Genomic DNA, 13,575 nt, shown 5'->3' on the forward strand with positions numbered 1-13,575 from the left:
TATCGAATGGAATACAACTTTTGTGATGATTTTCTTGGACTAGAAGACATCCACGGAGCTTGGAGAGGGGGCCAAAAGAGTCCCGAGGACTCCACAAGCCCTCAGGGTGCGCCCCTGGCTTATGGGCCCCACAGGACTCCGCCAACCCTAATTTTTCCTCTATAAATTCCCAAATATTCCCAAACAACAAAAGTGTCCACTAAAATACTTTTCCACCGCCGCAAGACTCTTTTTCCATGAGAACCCATCTTGGGGCCTTTTGAGGCACCCTATCGGAGGGGGATTCGATCACGGAGGCTATCTACATCAACTCAATTCCCCTACCAATAACCGTGAGTAGTTTACCATAGACCTACGGGTCCATAGCTAGTAGCTAGATGACTTATTCTCTCTCTTTGATCTTCAATACAATGTTCTCCTTGATGTTCTTGATGTTGTATCAAATGTAATATTCTTTTGCGGTTTGTTTGTAGAGGTCCGATGAATTATGGATTTATGATCAGATTATCTATGAATATTATTTGAGTATTTACTAAATTCTTATATGCATGATTTGATATCTTTATATTTCTCTTAGAATTATCGGTTTTGTTTGGCCAACTAGATTGGTTTTACTTGCAATGGGAGAGGTGCTTAGTTTTGGGTTCAATCTTGCGATGTCCTCACCCAGTGACAAAGTAGGGGTAGCGAGGCACGTATTGTATTGTTGCCATCAAGGGTGAAAATATGGCATTTTAATCATATTTCTTGAGTTTATCCCTCTATATCATGTCATCTTACTTAAGGCGTTACTCTGTTCTTATGAACTTAATACTCTATATGCATGCTGGATAGCGGTCGATGTGTGCATTAATAGTAGTAGATGCAGGTAGGAGTTAGTCTACTTGACACTGACGTGATGCCTATATTCATAATCATTGCCTTGGATATTGTCATAACTTTGTGCTTTTCTATCAATTGCTCGACAGTAATTTGTTCACCCATCGTATTATTTTCCTTCAAGAGAGAAGCCGCTGGTGAAACCTATGGTCCCCGGGTCTATTTTCCATCATATATTTTCAGATGCATAAACCAAAAAATCCAAAAATACCTTGCTGCAATTTATTTACTTTTATTTTGTTTTGCATTTTCGTAATCTTTTATATCTATCTCTATCAGGTCTCATCCTTGCAAGTGGTCGTGAAGGGATTGACAACCCCTTTATCGTGTTGGGTGCCAGTGTTTGATTGTTTGTGCAGGTGCATAGATTGGAGACTTGTGTGTACCTCCCACTGGATTGTGTCGATGCAACAAACCCAAGGTGTGTTACCCAGACTATACATAGGCACAAGAGCAGGCTTGCATCATCCAAGACGAGACCAAGTTGAAGAGATGGCTCTTTGAGAAATCTGAGGGCAGATGAAGAAGACCAAGTCAAGCTAGAGGGGCAAGATACCTCCAAGGAAAAACCTACCTTGCCGCGCAGGCGAGCATAGCAAGGTCGAGGTTGCCCCGAAGACAAGTCTCAAAACCGTACCAACAGGCTTGCCGGTCACGACAAGAGCAAACTACCCCACCAATGCTCCACCGCTCCACCTTACAGCGAGGCAAGTCATTAATCGGTGTGGTGTCGAGCCCCCAAGTGACTAAGTGGATGTTATTTGGCATGTGGCAGCCACTTCCTATGGAAATCACCTCCAAATGACACCCGTCCAGAGATGTGTCAAGCAGACAAATAAGAAGGTGGCAGAATGGCCCAGCAAGGCTTGCTGGGCATGCCATGATGTGACACTAAGCGGTGAATTTAATGCGCTCTACCCTGCTGCAGAGTTAGGTATGATAGCACAGTTTGCTATCTAATCAGTGCATAATGACTGATTTGCCATTGTGGTGGCCCCTTGATTTACATAAGGAGGGCCATGGTAACCATAGAAAGGATTCAGACCCTTGTACACTCATACGCATGTAGCTGCTCTCACCTCGAGGCTACCTTGCCGGGCTAGAGCACTGCGTCTCCACCACAATCCCTCATCAATCCACCAAAGCAGGAGTAGGGTTTTATGCCTCGTGGCAGCCTGAACCTAGCTAAAAACTGCCCGTGTGATCTCTGTCATGCTGCGCTACGCCCTCCGCTCTGTGTGCAATGCATTCATCCCCCTGCCGAACCACAAGGGGCTGATGGCCCCATAGCTGTCCGTGGTTTCCCACGACATCTTTGGCGCACCAGGTAGAGGGAGGCGCTTGAGCGAACCCGACAAGCGTACGCAGCGCGCCATCTTCATCATAGTTTTCTTCGTCGACAGCTGCATCATCCGTGGCCCCCAAGAAGAAGCCCGGTGCCGTAGCTCACCCGTCCACCTCAAAGGCCCCATCACACGGGGCCACCGATCCCGTGGGGGCCACAGGGACACGCAAAGACGTGGAAACCGCAGGGGACATGGTCGGCGTAGGTGGCGTCATCACCACCTCCCCTCCGGCCGAAGCGGGAGCAGGAGGCACCGGAGGAGGACAGCATCAACAGCATCCTAGCGTCCACGCTCCATAAGGTGCAGGAAGGGATCTTTCCGACAGCACCTCCCCGCCCCACAGAAGAACGCAACCATAGTGGTGGCACTCGCTCTAGGGCAAACCGCGACCCTCCGGCGGCCCCAGCTGCGGGTGCGGCCGCAGGGCATGCACCACCCCCGGAGCGGGCCGACAGAGACGATGCACCGAACGGAGCCGCCGACCCCCAAGCACAACCGCCTCGCGACCACGCCACCCTACGATTGGTTCGTGATGACGAGAGCATGGCGCTACCACTACCAGCACTGTAGAAGCCAGGCAACGCTAGAATCTGCATCATCACCCGTACTGAGCACTGCTTTGGAAGCCATGGCGCGGGCCCAACTCCTGTTGAGATTTTTTCTGGCAGCCGATCAGATGGATGATTGGGGGCCACCATCCAGAGTCTGATTGGTTTCGCCAAGGCGGGAGGAACATAGCGAGCGGGCCCGCCACGGCCTCCTCAGGCAGCGACAACGTCCCGAGCTGCTGGCCGTCCTAGAGCGGCCACCCCCATGGTGCAATCCCCTCCGCGGTAGCCAGCATAGGGGCCGCAGCTAGAGCCGCGCGACCAAGAACCCGACGACGTCTCGATGGCTTCGTCCGGCCCATGAGCATGGCGGGACCAGCAACCAGCCCTAGAAGACAAGCAGGGGAGGACGCACGCGTCACCATCGAATGACGCCGTGACACCTTCCACTAGTCTGATAGGCGCAATGGCCCTGACATCGATGAGCCCACAGTCGGTGAAGGTGCATACTTACCTCTCGAGGTTGGGTGCCCCGCCTTCACTATTGAGTTGTGGCAAGTCCGTTGGCCATCCACTCGCATGTTCAAGCCAGAAATACGAGAGAAGTACGATGGGAGACTAAACCCTGCAGAGTTCTTGAGCATCTACACCATCGTTGTTCAAGCTGCCGGGGGAAGAGACGAGAAGGTGTTCGACAACTACTTCCCTTTGGTACTCAACCCAAATGTGAGGTCTTGGCTGATGCACCTGCCGGAGAACTCTATTTTGACCTGGGCTGACATGTGCCATGAGTTTGTTGGCGCCTTCATGGGCAACTAGGGCAGCCCAGCGACTTGCAGCTCCTCCCACAGAAAGAGGGAGAAAGTTTGCGGAAGTACATGCAGAGATTCAGCCGAGTACACAGGAACATTCCAAACATCCACCTGGCAGCTGTGATAGCTGCGTTCTAGTCCAACATGCACAACCGTCGGACATGTTCTAAGATGAAAGTTCGGTTGCCCAAGACGGTGAAGGGGCTATACACTCTGGTAGATAAGTGTTCTGGCTTGAGGAGGGGAGGCGACTCCCTGCAGAAGACACTAGTACGTGTCGGTGAAATACAAACGGTTTTTAACCCCTTTCCGTGATGGCATTTGGAGCCGTCGCCTAGTGAGTGACGGCGATAGGGGGGTCCTTCCCGCACGAACCAGAAACCATCGGGGATATGCCCTCCTGGCACACAAGCTCAGCAAAATGAGTTCGTCTGCGACCGGCAAGCCCTTAAATACGGAAATATGTGCAGTAGAGCTAAAAAATACAATTATGCAGGCAAAATTGTTTCCGGTCGCAAGTACATCCCACACAGTCAGTCGCCGCTAAATGTTTCCATTCGTATGTACATCCCACACAGTCGCTCCAAGGAAAACTTTTCCGTTCACACGTACATCACACACAATTTTCCCTGTTAAATCGTTTGTGATAGCGTTGCCATTGCACACGATATTAACAATTTTATCGTTTGCGTTATTGAATGCATCACACACGATGCGTAGAAGAAACTATGTGGCAAAGGTTGTCCATCACGCACAGTTTTTATGTGGTAAACGTTTGTGTAAGGTGGCCTAACACAAACGGTTTTCAAGAGAAGGTCGTGTGTGATTGTTCATTAATCTAACACCGGTTATTCCTAGAAACTATGTGTGTTTCCTGAGGTCATCGCCCATGGTATTTTCTGAATAACCGTGTGTAATAGCAAAACCCAATTAGTAGGCTAATTCACCATTAGCAGGATAATTGCTCTAATATTAATAATCCATTTATTAATCTAATTGACATTCATATTAAGCACATAATATATTTCATTTCCATATTAAGGAAGGAGGATTCCATAATTGAAATACATCTGAGTACAACATGATATAGCTTCTGCACTCAGCTACCCCATTAAACAACTGCACCAGCACCAAGTTTCACATGCAACATGTAGAACCTTTCGAAATTAGCATCATACACAGTATATAGATAGATGCATCTCATTTGGAAAACTGCTGAAGTGGAAGGCGAATATTGAGCCTTCATTCATGTTGAAGGTCTTTGCAACTTTGGGCCAGTGCCTGTGGATGATTGACCGTCCGTCCTTCGTCCTCTTCAGGAACACTTCAATATTGAACTGTGGGTGTTGTATGAAAACCTTCCTCGCCTCCTGACCATAGAGGTGGTTTGCGAGGTAATCATCAGTGAACTGCTTTGGTAAGGCCTGAAAACAAGGATGTGCATAAATATCTTCTCTATATTGGAAATGGGGCAAAGGAATACAAAAAGGCAAGGTATAATAGTTAGTACCATATTTTAGTGAACTGATGTCTTCTTCATTGTGCAGACAAAGATCTTGTTGTTTTTTTCGCTAATTTCTTTATACTTAGAATCTTTCTTAGTTTCTTGACTTGATTGATATTCATGGACAACTCATTTCCCCATATGCAAAAACGGTCGAACAGTGGGTCAAAACCTCTGATAGCAGGGCCTACATGTGCAAGACCAAATTGTTAAAAACCTAAATATTAGAATGGTTCCTGCAATTGCACAATAATGTGCTATTAGACAACAGACCATGCATGTGCTAACCTCGATTGTAAACCTTACTGCTTCCCATTGTTCCCCTACAACACATATAAGGTATTTAGTCATCAGGTTAAGTAAGGGTTCGCATGCTATCAGTAAAATATGTTGATGAAAAATAAGCACATTGCAGATTCATCAGATTAATTCAAGCCACATGGAAAACCCACTTATCCAAACCAAGCATGATTAAAAACTAGGAAATATAGTACTTGTATATGTTTCTCATGTATTAAGTGCAGCCAAATTTGATTTATTCCTCACATGCACAACAATACAAAATTCTACCCATGACAATTGGACATCACATTGTAGAATTGAACCAAATAGTTAACTAAACACCACAACAAATGAACCAAACATTAATTGAGCACCACATTGCACAATATAACATACTCTAATAGAAGATGAGACAGTTAACCAAACTAAGCATGCTTAACAACTTGGAAATATAGCAATTGTATTTGTTTCCCATGTATTTACTACAACCAAATTCAATTTATTCCTCACATGGTATACAATAACAGAATGCACCCATAACTATTGAACATCGCATTGCAGAATTGAACCAAACAGTTAACTAAACACCGTAACACAAATGAACTAAATGTTAACTGAACACCACATTGCACAATGTATAACCAAACCAAGAATGCTTGACAACATGAAAATATAGCAATTGTATTCGTTTCTCATGTATTTTGGAAAGATAAATTCGATTTATTTCTCACATGGAAGACAATACAATATTGTAGCCTGAAGAATTGTACATCACATTTGCAGGATTGAACCAAACAGTTAACTAAAGACGACACTAATTAACAAAACAGTTAATAAGTGAGCACCACACTACACGACATATAGAACATTAAAGACCTTAATTAATAAGTGAGCACCACACTAACACCATCAGCCCTCTTAATTAAGCAATACAAAGAGTACTACTACGACTGGTGCTCGTCGATCTCCGCCGCCGCCTCCATGTCCAGCTCACGCCCAACGGTCTCCTGGGGAAGGGGCTCCATGGCATCCATCGCACCATACTCAGCAAGCATCTCTCCATCTGTATCCGCCATCTCTTTGGAAAAGACCACCACGAGCTGGGCATTGGCGGCCGAGATCTGGGCTTGGACGGGCTCCATCATTGCAAGGTATGCGGCGGAGGAACGGACGACTACTCGAACACTCTCGGCGATTGCCAACTCTTCGGCCGTGGGTTACTAACCATTGTCGGAGAAGCTTCATTCGATTTGTGGGGTGACCGCCACGAACTGGGCATGGGCGGCCTCCACATGGTTGTGTGCGGCCTCCATCAGGGCTTAGGCCGCCACTGCAGAACAAACAGCTACTGTGCCTCTCTGGCCAGTTGCTATCTCTGAGGCAGATGTTGTTGCCGCCACCCGAGAAGCAACAGTGGCCGTTTCGGCTGCCATGGCTGCCCTGTCGCAGATTGCAGCCATGCTCATGCACCTTGTTAGCACGCGCATGGTGGCTCTGGCCGCGCTCTCGCCGGAGTGGGCCTCGGAAGTTGCCCTCACGACGCGGGTCCACATGCCCATGTTTCACAGACAATGATTGAACAGTGAAATGTTTTTTTGTAGCACCCAAGATGCGATTCTATCCTAATCACGTGATGAATTCATGATTGGGGCACAACCGCATTTTGAGTGTGTACCAAGGTGGATATAATTACAACATACCATGTACTGAATAGATGAGAATACATGATAAGGGCTTACACTCGCCACCAGCTACATCATTCATACAACAGTTCATCAATACATAGCAATCATCATACAGAAGAGCAGGATCCGACTATGGATGAAATCAAATGAAAAAGAAGAACGACATCCAACCTACTAGCCCAGGCTCCCCAACCCGGAACATATCCCTTGATCGAAGAAGAAAAAGAACTAAAAAAGCAAGCAAGGATCGCTCTCATGTCAGATCATCGCATTACCTGTACCTGCAATTGTTGTTGTAGTAATCTGTGAGCCACGAGGACTCAGCAATCCCATTACCATGGGTATCAAGACTAGCAAAGCTTAATGGGTAAGGATAGGGTAAGGTGGTGACTTTGCAGCAGCGACTAAGCAAAGAATGGTGGCTAACTTACGAGTAAAAGAGTAAGATGAGAATCTACACAAACGGTCGCAAACTAGTAATGATCAATAAGTGATCCTGAACTACTTACGTTCAAACATAACCCAACCGTGTTCTCCTGTCGAACTTCCTCGAAAAGAGACAGTCACGGTTACGCACGCGGTTGGTGTATTTCATTTGAATTTACTTCAAGTCCTCTACAACCGGATGTTAGCAAATTCCCATCTGCCACATAACCGCGGGCACGGCTCTCGAAAGTTTAAACCCTGTAGGGGTGTCCCAACTTAGCCCATGACAAGCTCACGATCCGTGGAGACAATCCTCCATCATGGGACCCTCTAATCAGACTCGGAATCCCGATGCACAAGACATTTCGACAATGGTAAAACAAGTCTAGCAAGACCTCCAGATGCATCGACCTAGCCTGATAGGAGTTGCACGATCTCGTTCTGAGGGTACACCGGATGGGACATCCTACGAGTAAAACCAACCCTCAAGTTTCCCTGAGGTGGCCCCATAGTCTACCCGTTTGGGGCGAACACCATCAGCACTGGGCCCCTTGCTATGTAGAAAAAAAACTTGGGTTCATGATGCCCTATGCAAATTTATTATTAGGTTCAAGTATTATTATGGAAAATGTTAAAACCTATGTTGGGCCTTGCTGGAAGAGTTTTATTCAAAGCGAACTGTCAAGAGGGCCCCATACCCCTCACCGTGTCAGGGACGCAAAATCAAGGAACATAACACCGGTATGATGGAAACTAGGGCGGCAAGAGTGGAACAAAACACCAGGCATAAGGCCGAGCCTTCCACCCTTTACTAAGTATATATGTGCATTAATTAAATAAGAGATATTGTGATATCCCATGATATCCATGTCCCAACATGGAACAACCTGCAACTGCACCTGCATCTAGTAATGCTATAAGAGGGGTTGAGCAAAGCGGTAACATACTCAAACAACGGTTTGCTAGGAATGGAAAAAAGGTTAGAGTCTATCATGGCAATTTGGGAGGCTTGATAAACAAGTGGTGGGAAGCGCGACATAGCGATAGCATCGAGACAACTAGCATAGCAAATATAGTAGTGGTATCCAGAGTAACGGTCCTCTTGCCTAAAATCCCGCTAGGAAGAAGAACGAGTCCATGAAGAAGACGGGCCAACATAGTAGAATGGATCCTCACAACCGCAACATAACAGGAACTGTCAAGGAGAAGCGCAACCGGAAAGAAGCAAACAGCATGGTAAACAATCATCACATAAACATGACATGATGCGCAACCAAGTATGATGCATGGCCAGTTTAATGATTCATGGCATGGCAAAGTGCAACAAACAATACTACAAATTAAGTGGAGCTCAATATGCAATGAGTTGCATATTGACAAAACACCACATCAATTGTTTAGTTCTCCCTCGTTTAATCTACTCAACAATATTAAATTTTGTTAAACATGGCAAGAGGTGAAGCATAAGTAAACTTACTATTTAAGGAAGTTTAAATGAGGCCGGAAATAACAAACAACACTTATGGTAAATCCCCATATGCATATTTTAGCAATTGATGCAAACAACAATTTCAAACATTTTAGATGTTGTTATCATGATGCAGATGACATATGCAAGTTATATGCATTTTTATGAAGAAAATGTTGACATGAGCATGATATGAACATTTGTCGCCATGACAGAATGAAAGGGTGCCACCACGACGATAACGGGAATGATGCACCGGCAACATTCCGATGATCCGGCAATTCGTGGAAATGTCGGTGCAAAAGAACAAGTGTGCAGAACATGCAGAACATGCTAGAAATGGAGGGGTGATCCTGGTTACCGGGTGTCCCACATGATGGTGGGAAGGAAAGGAGTGAGAACGTGCGACGAACAAGTCGGGCACGGTGCAAACACGAGAAACTCAAACAACACATGCATTCGTTCACGGGCGGTCTTTCTCGGCGGTTATACCTTTGTAGCGTGAGTTTTTGGAGCCGATCGGGTTCGAAGTGGAAGTAGTGGTTCACGATTCGAAGAGGAAGTTGACGGATTCAAATCCCTTTGGGGTTGTCATGGTACTTGGGGTCTTCGGACTTGCCGGTCTCGTTCTTGCGGAGGTAGTGGAACTTGGCGTTTGTGCTACACAGGTTTTCGGTGACGGTAGATGTACATGGCAAATGTAGTGGTACTATGCTTCGGTCGTCGTGGTACTTTGAATAAATCCACTGAGGCAGTATTGGCGTTCTGGGTCTTGCAGGGTTGTCAAACTTGGCGTATCCGAAGGATACTTGGTAAAACAACATAGTCATACACGGTTCGTAGAGGTACTTTACGAATCCAACGTCGACGGTAGTTGTACTCATATCATCATGGAAGTAGTGGCACACATCCGGCAGCGGTTCGTGAAGATGGTAGTCGAACTTAGCGATCCGAAGAGGTACTTGGTGAACAACGATCGTCGTGGTACTTGGCAGTTCATGAAGTCTATCTCAGAGGTCTTGGCGTCCTCACCTACTTGTGTACTTGGCGTAATTCCCGGAAACAGCGCTTGCCAATCCAATAAGACAACATGGTTCGGGGCAGTCTCGATCTTGATGGTCTTGATGGTCCGAAACGAAGCATCACAAGGGCCTCGGTTGAGCAGCAGCAAGGAGGCGATGGTGGTGGTCAGCGACAGGAAGTGATCACGGGTCTCGGGGCTGCATCTTGACAATCCGATACAACAGGGGATGGAGCTCGGGTGGAGGCAGAACAGCGGTTGGTGGCATGTGCGGGCGGCGAATGGGACCCACACCGACGTGGTCAACGCGGGCTCGCGTGTGGCTTCCAGCGGGAGTTGGCGCACGATGCAGAAGCAAGGCAATAGCAGCACTGCTCCTCCGGTTTGGCAGGTGGCCTGCGGTGGAGGTCAACTCCGACGGGGACGGCCCACCAGAGTTAGATCAGGCCGTGACCTCGCCGGATCTAGGGACAAACAACAGAGGGGGTGGACTTGGTACTCTGAATGTCGGTGCGATTGGAGCACGTGATGAATTCATGATTGGGGGCGCCCAAAACGAAGCATCCCAGCCTCGGTTGGGATAGCAGGGTGGATGTCATTGAGTTTTTGTTTCTGTTTCATCCGTAGTCGGATGTTGTTCTCTTGTATGATGTTGATGTATTCGTGTGGAAATTGTATGCCTTTTGTATGTATCCCCATCTATTATGTAATGGTTTGATGTAATGACATGCACCTTGCAAAAGCGTGTTAATATGCGGTTCTATCCTTGGTGGGACCTTTGAGTCTCTTTAGGATAGAGTCGCATATTGGGCGTGACATATTTGGGGAGCGAGCTAGTGTGCTTGAGACGCCGGTTGTGGACTGTAGCGATGCACCTTCTCATGTAAGCCATAGGTGTACTATACAACGATGGTGCTCCAGGATATTTTGTCTCGCATCTCACACGGTTGGTGATAATAAACTGTGTGGGATCTACTTGATTTTTCATCTTGATTTCAATTACATAATGGAGTCACAACCGCAATGGACGGTGTTTGAATTGCTAAAACTTTTATCTGCAGTGAACATGCAACTATATGTGTGTCATAAAAGAATTGGAATTATTCAGGGTTCGTTTGAACATTTTACACATTAAATTGGGTTTCTAGCCATTTCAGGTGCACAATTCAAAATTAAGCTACATGCACATGCTCTGGTGCACCAACATGGGTTGTAAAATCATATATGTGTCCATGGGTTTATGCTTATGTCCCATGCAAGATATGGGGATGAAATTCAAACACCACGGCACCGTGGCTCTCTGGCAAACGTTGGCGTACTTTCTTTTGTAATTCTAGTAAATCCAAAATTCGTCTGAAATTCCTGAAACTTGGCATGCTGTCATGGAGCAGCATCAACATGCCATGGTAAATTTTTTGTCTCATTTGGGGTAGGTTTGGGCATAAGCTTCGCATAAACCAGAGCTTCTCACAACAAGTGTGATGGTTTCGGTAGGGAACGTTTCACCTTTTTTGGACGAAACGATATACATTAACTGTGTTTTCTATGCATTCATGTGCATATTTAAAATTTGAACTATAGGCACATGCTCTAATGCATATAAATTAGTTGAAAATTCAAATATGTGTCCTTGGTTGTATGCTTAGGTCCCATGCAAGAAATGGGAATGAATGTCAAACACCCTGCCATCGTCACTTGGCTCCAAACATTGAGATACCTTGTTTTTAAATTCTAGTAAATCCAAAACTCGTCCGAAATTCATGTAACTTGGCATGCTGTCATGGAGTGATATCAACATGCCGTGGTAAAATTTTTGTCCCATTTGGTGCAGGTTTGGGGGTATGTTTCTCACAAACCAGAGCTTCTGACAACAAGCCTGATGGTTTCGGTAGGGAAGTTTCACCTTTTGGGACGAAATGATATCCATTGCCTCTTATTGCTTTCAAAATATTTCTCGTGTCAACTTAGAGCAACAGGAGTGTTGTGTCAATTTTTGGGATTTTTCGGGGATTGTTTGGACATTTTTATGCATTAATTGAGTTTTCAATGCATTCATGTGCATAATTCTAATTTTAACTACATTCACATGCTCTAATGCATATAAATTTGTTAAAAATTCAAATATATGTCCTTTGTTGCATGCTTAGGTCCCATGCAAGAAATGGGAATGAATGTCAAACACCCTGCCACCGTCACTCGGCCGCAAACATTGAGATACCTGGTTTTTAAATTCTAGTAAATCCAGAACTCATCTGAAATTCATGAACCTTGGCATGCTGTCATGGAGCGGCATCCACATGCCGTGGTATAATTGTTGTCCCATTTGGGGCAGGTTTGGGTATATGCTTCCCACAAACAAGAGCTTCTCACAACAAGCCTGATGGTTTCGGTAGGGAACGTTTCACCTTTGGGACGAAACGATATCCATTGTCTCTTATTGCTTTCAAAAAGTTTCCTGTGTCAATGTAGAGCAACAGGAGTGTTGTGTCAATTTTTGTGATTTTTCGGTGTTCATTTGGACATTTTATGCATCAATTGAGTTTTCAATGCATTCATGTGCATAATTCAAATTTGAACTACATGCACATCCTCTAATGCATATAAATTGGTTGAAAATTCAAATCTGTGTCCTTGGTTGCATGCTTAGGTACCTTACAAGAAGTGGGAATGAATGTCAAACACCCTGCCACCGTCACTCAGCGGCAAACATTGAGATACCTTCTCTTTAAATTCTAGTAAATCCAAAACTCGTCTAAAATTCATGAAACTTGTCATGCTATCAAGGAGCGGCATCAACATGCCGTGGTAAACTTTTTGTCCCATTTGGGGCAGGTTTGGGTATATGCTTCTCACAAATCAGAGCTTCTCACAATAGGCATGGTGGTTTCGGTAGGTAACATCTCACCTTTGGGGATGAAACGATATCCATTGCCTCTTATTGCTTTCAAAAAATTTCTCGTGTCAACGTAGAACAATAGGAGTGTTGTGTCAATTTTTGGGATTTTTTGGAGTTCATTTGGACATTTTTATGCATTAACTGAGTTTTCAATGAAATCATGTGCATAATTCAAATTTGAAGTACATGCACATGCACTAATGCATATAAATTGGTTGAAAATTCAAATCTGTATCCTTGGTTGCATGCTTATGTCCCATAGAAGAAATGAGAATGAATGTCAAACACCCTACCACGGTTACTCGACCGCAAACATTGAGATAGATGGTTTTTAAATTCTAGTAAATTCGAAACTCCTTTGAAATTCATGAAACTTGGCATGCTATCATGGAGCAGGATCAACATGCCGTGGTACATTTTTTGTCCCATTTGGGGCAGGTTTGGGTATATGCTTCTCACAACAGGCATGATGCTTTCGGTACGGAACGTCCCACCTTTGGGGACAAAACGATATCCATTGCCTCTTATTGCTTTCAAAAATTTTCTCGTGTCAACATAAAACAACAGGAGTGTTGTGTCAATTGTTGTGATTTTTCGGGGTTTGTTTGGAAATTTTTATGCATTAACTGAGTTTTCAATGCATTTATATGCATAATTCAAATTTGAACTACATGCACATGCTCCAGTGCATAAAAATTGGTTGAAAAA

This window comes from Triticum urartu, chromosome 2A (genome assembly GCF_056163025.1).
Source record: "Triticum urartu cultivar PI428250 chromosome 2A, HENAU_Tu73, whole genome shotgun sequence".
In the NCBI taxonomy this organism is placed as follows: domain Eukaryota; kingdom Viridiplantae; phylum Streptophyta; class Magnoliopsida; order Poales; family Poaceae; genus Triticum; species Triticum urartu.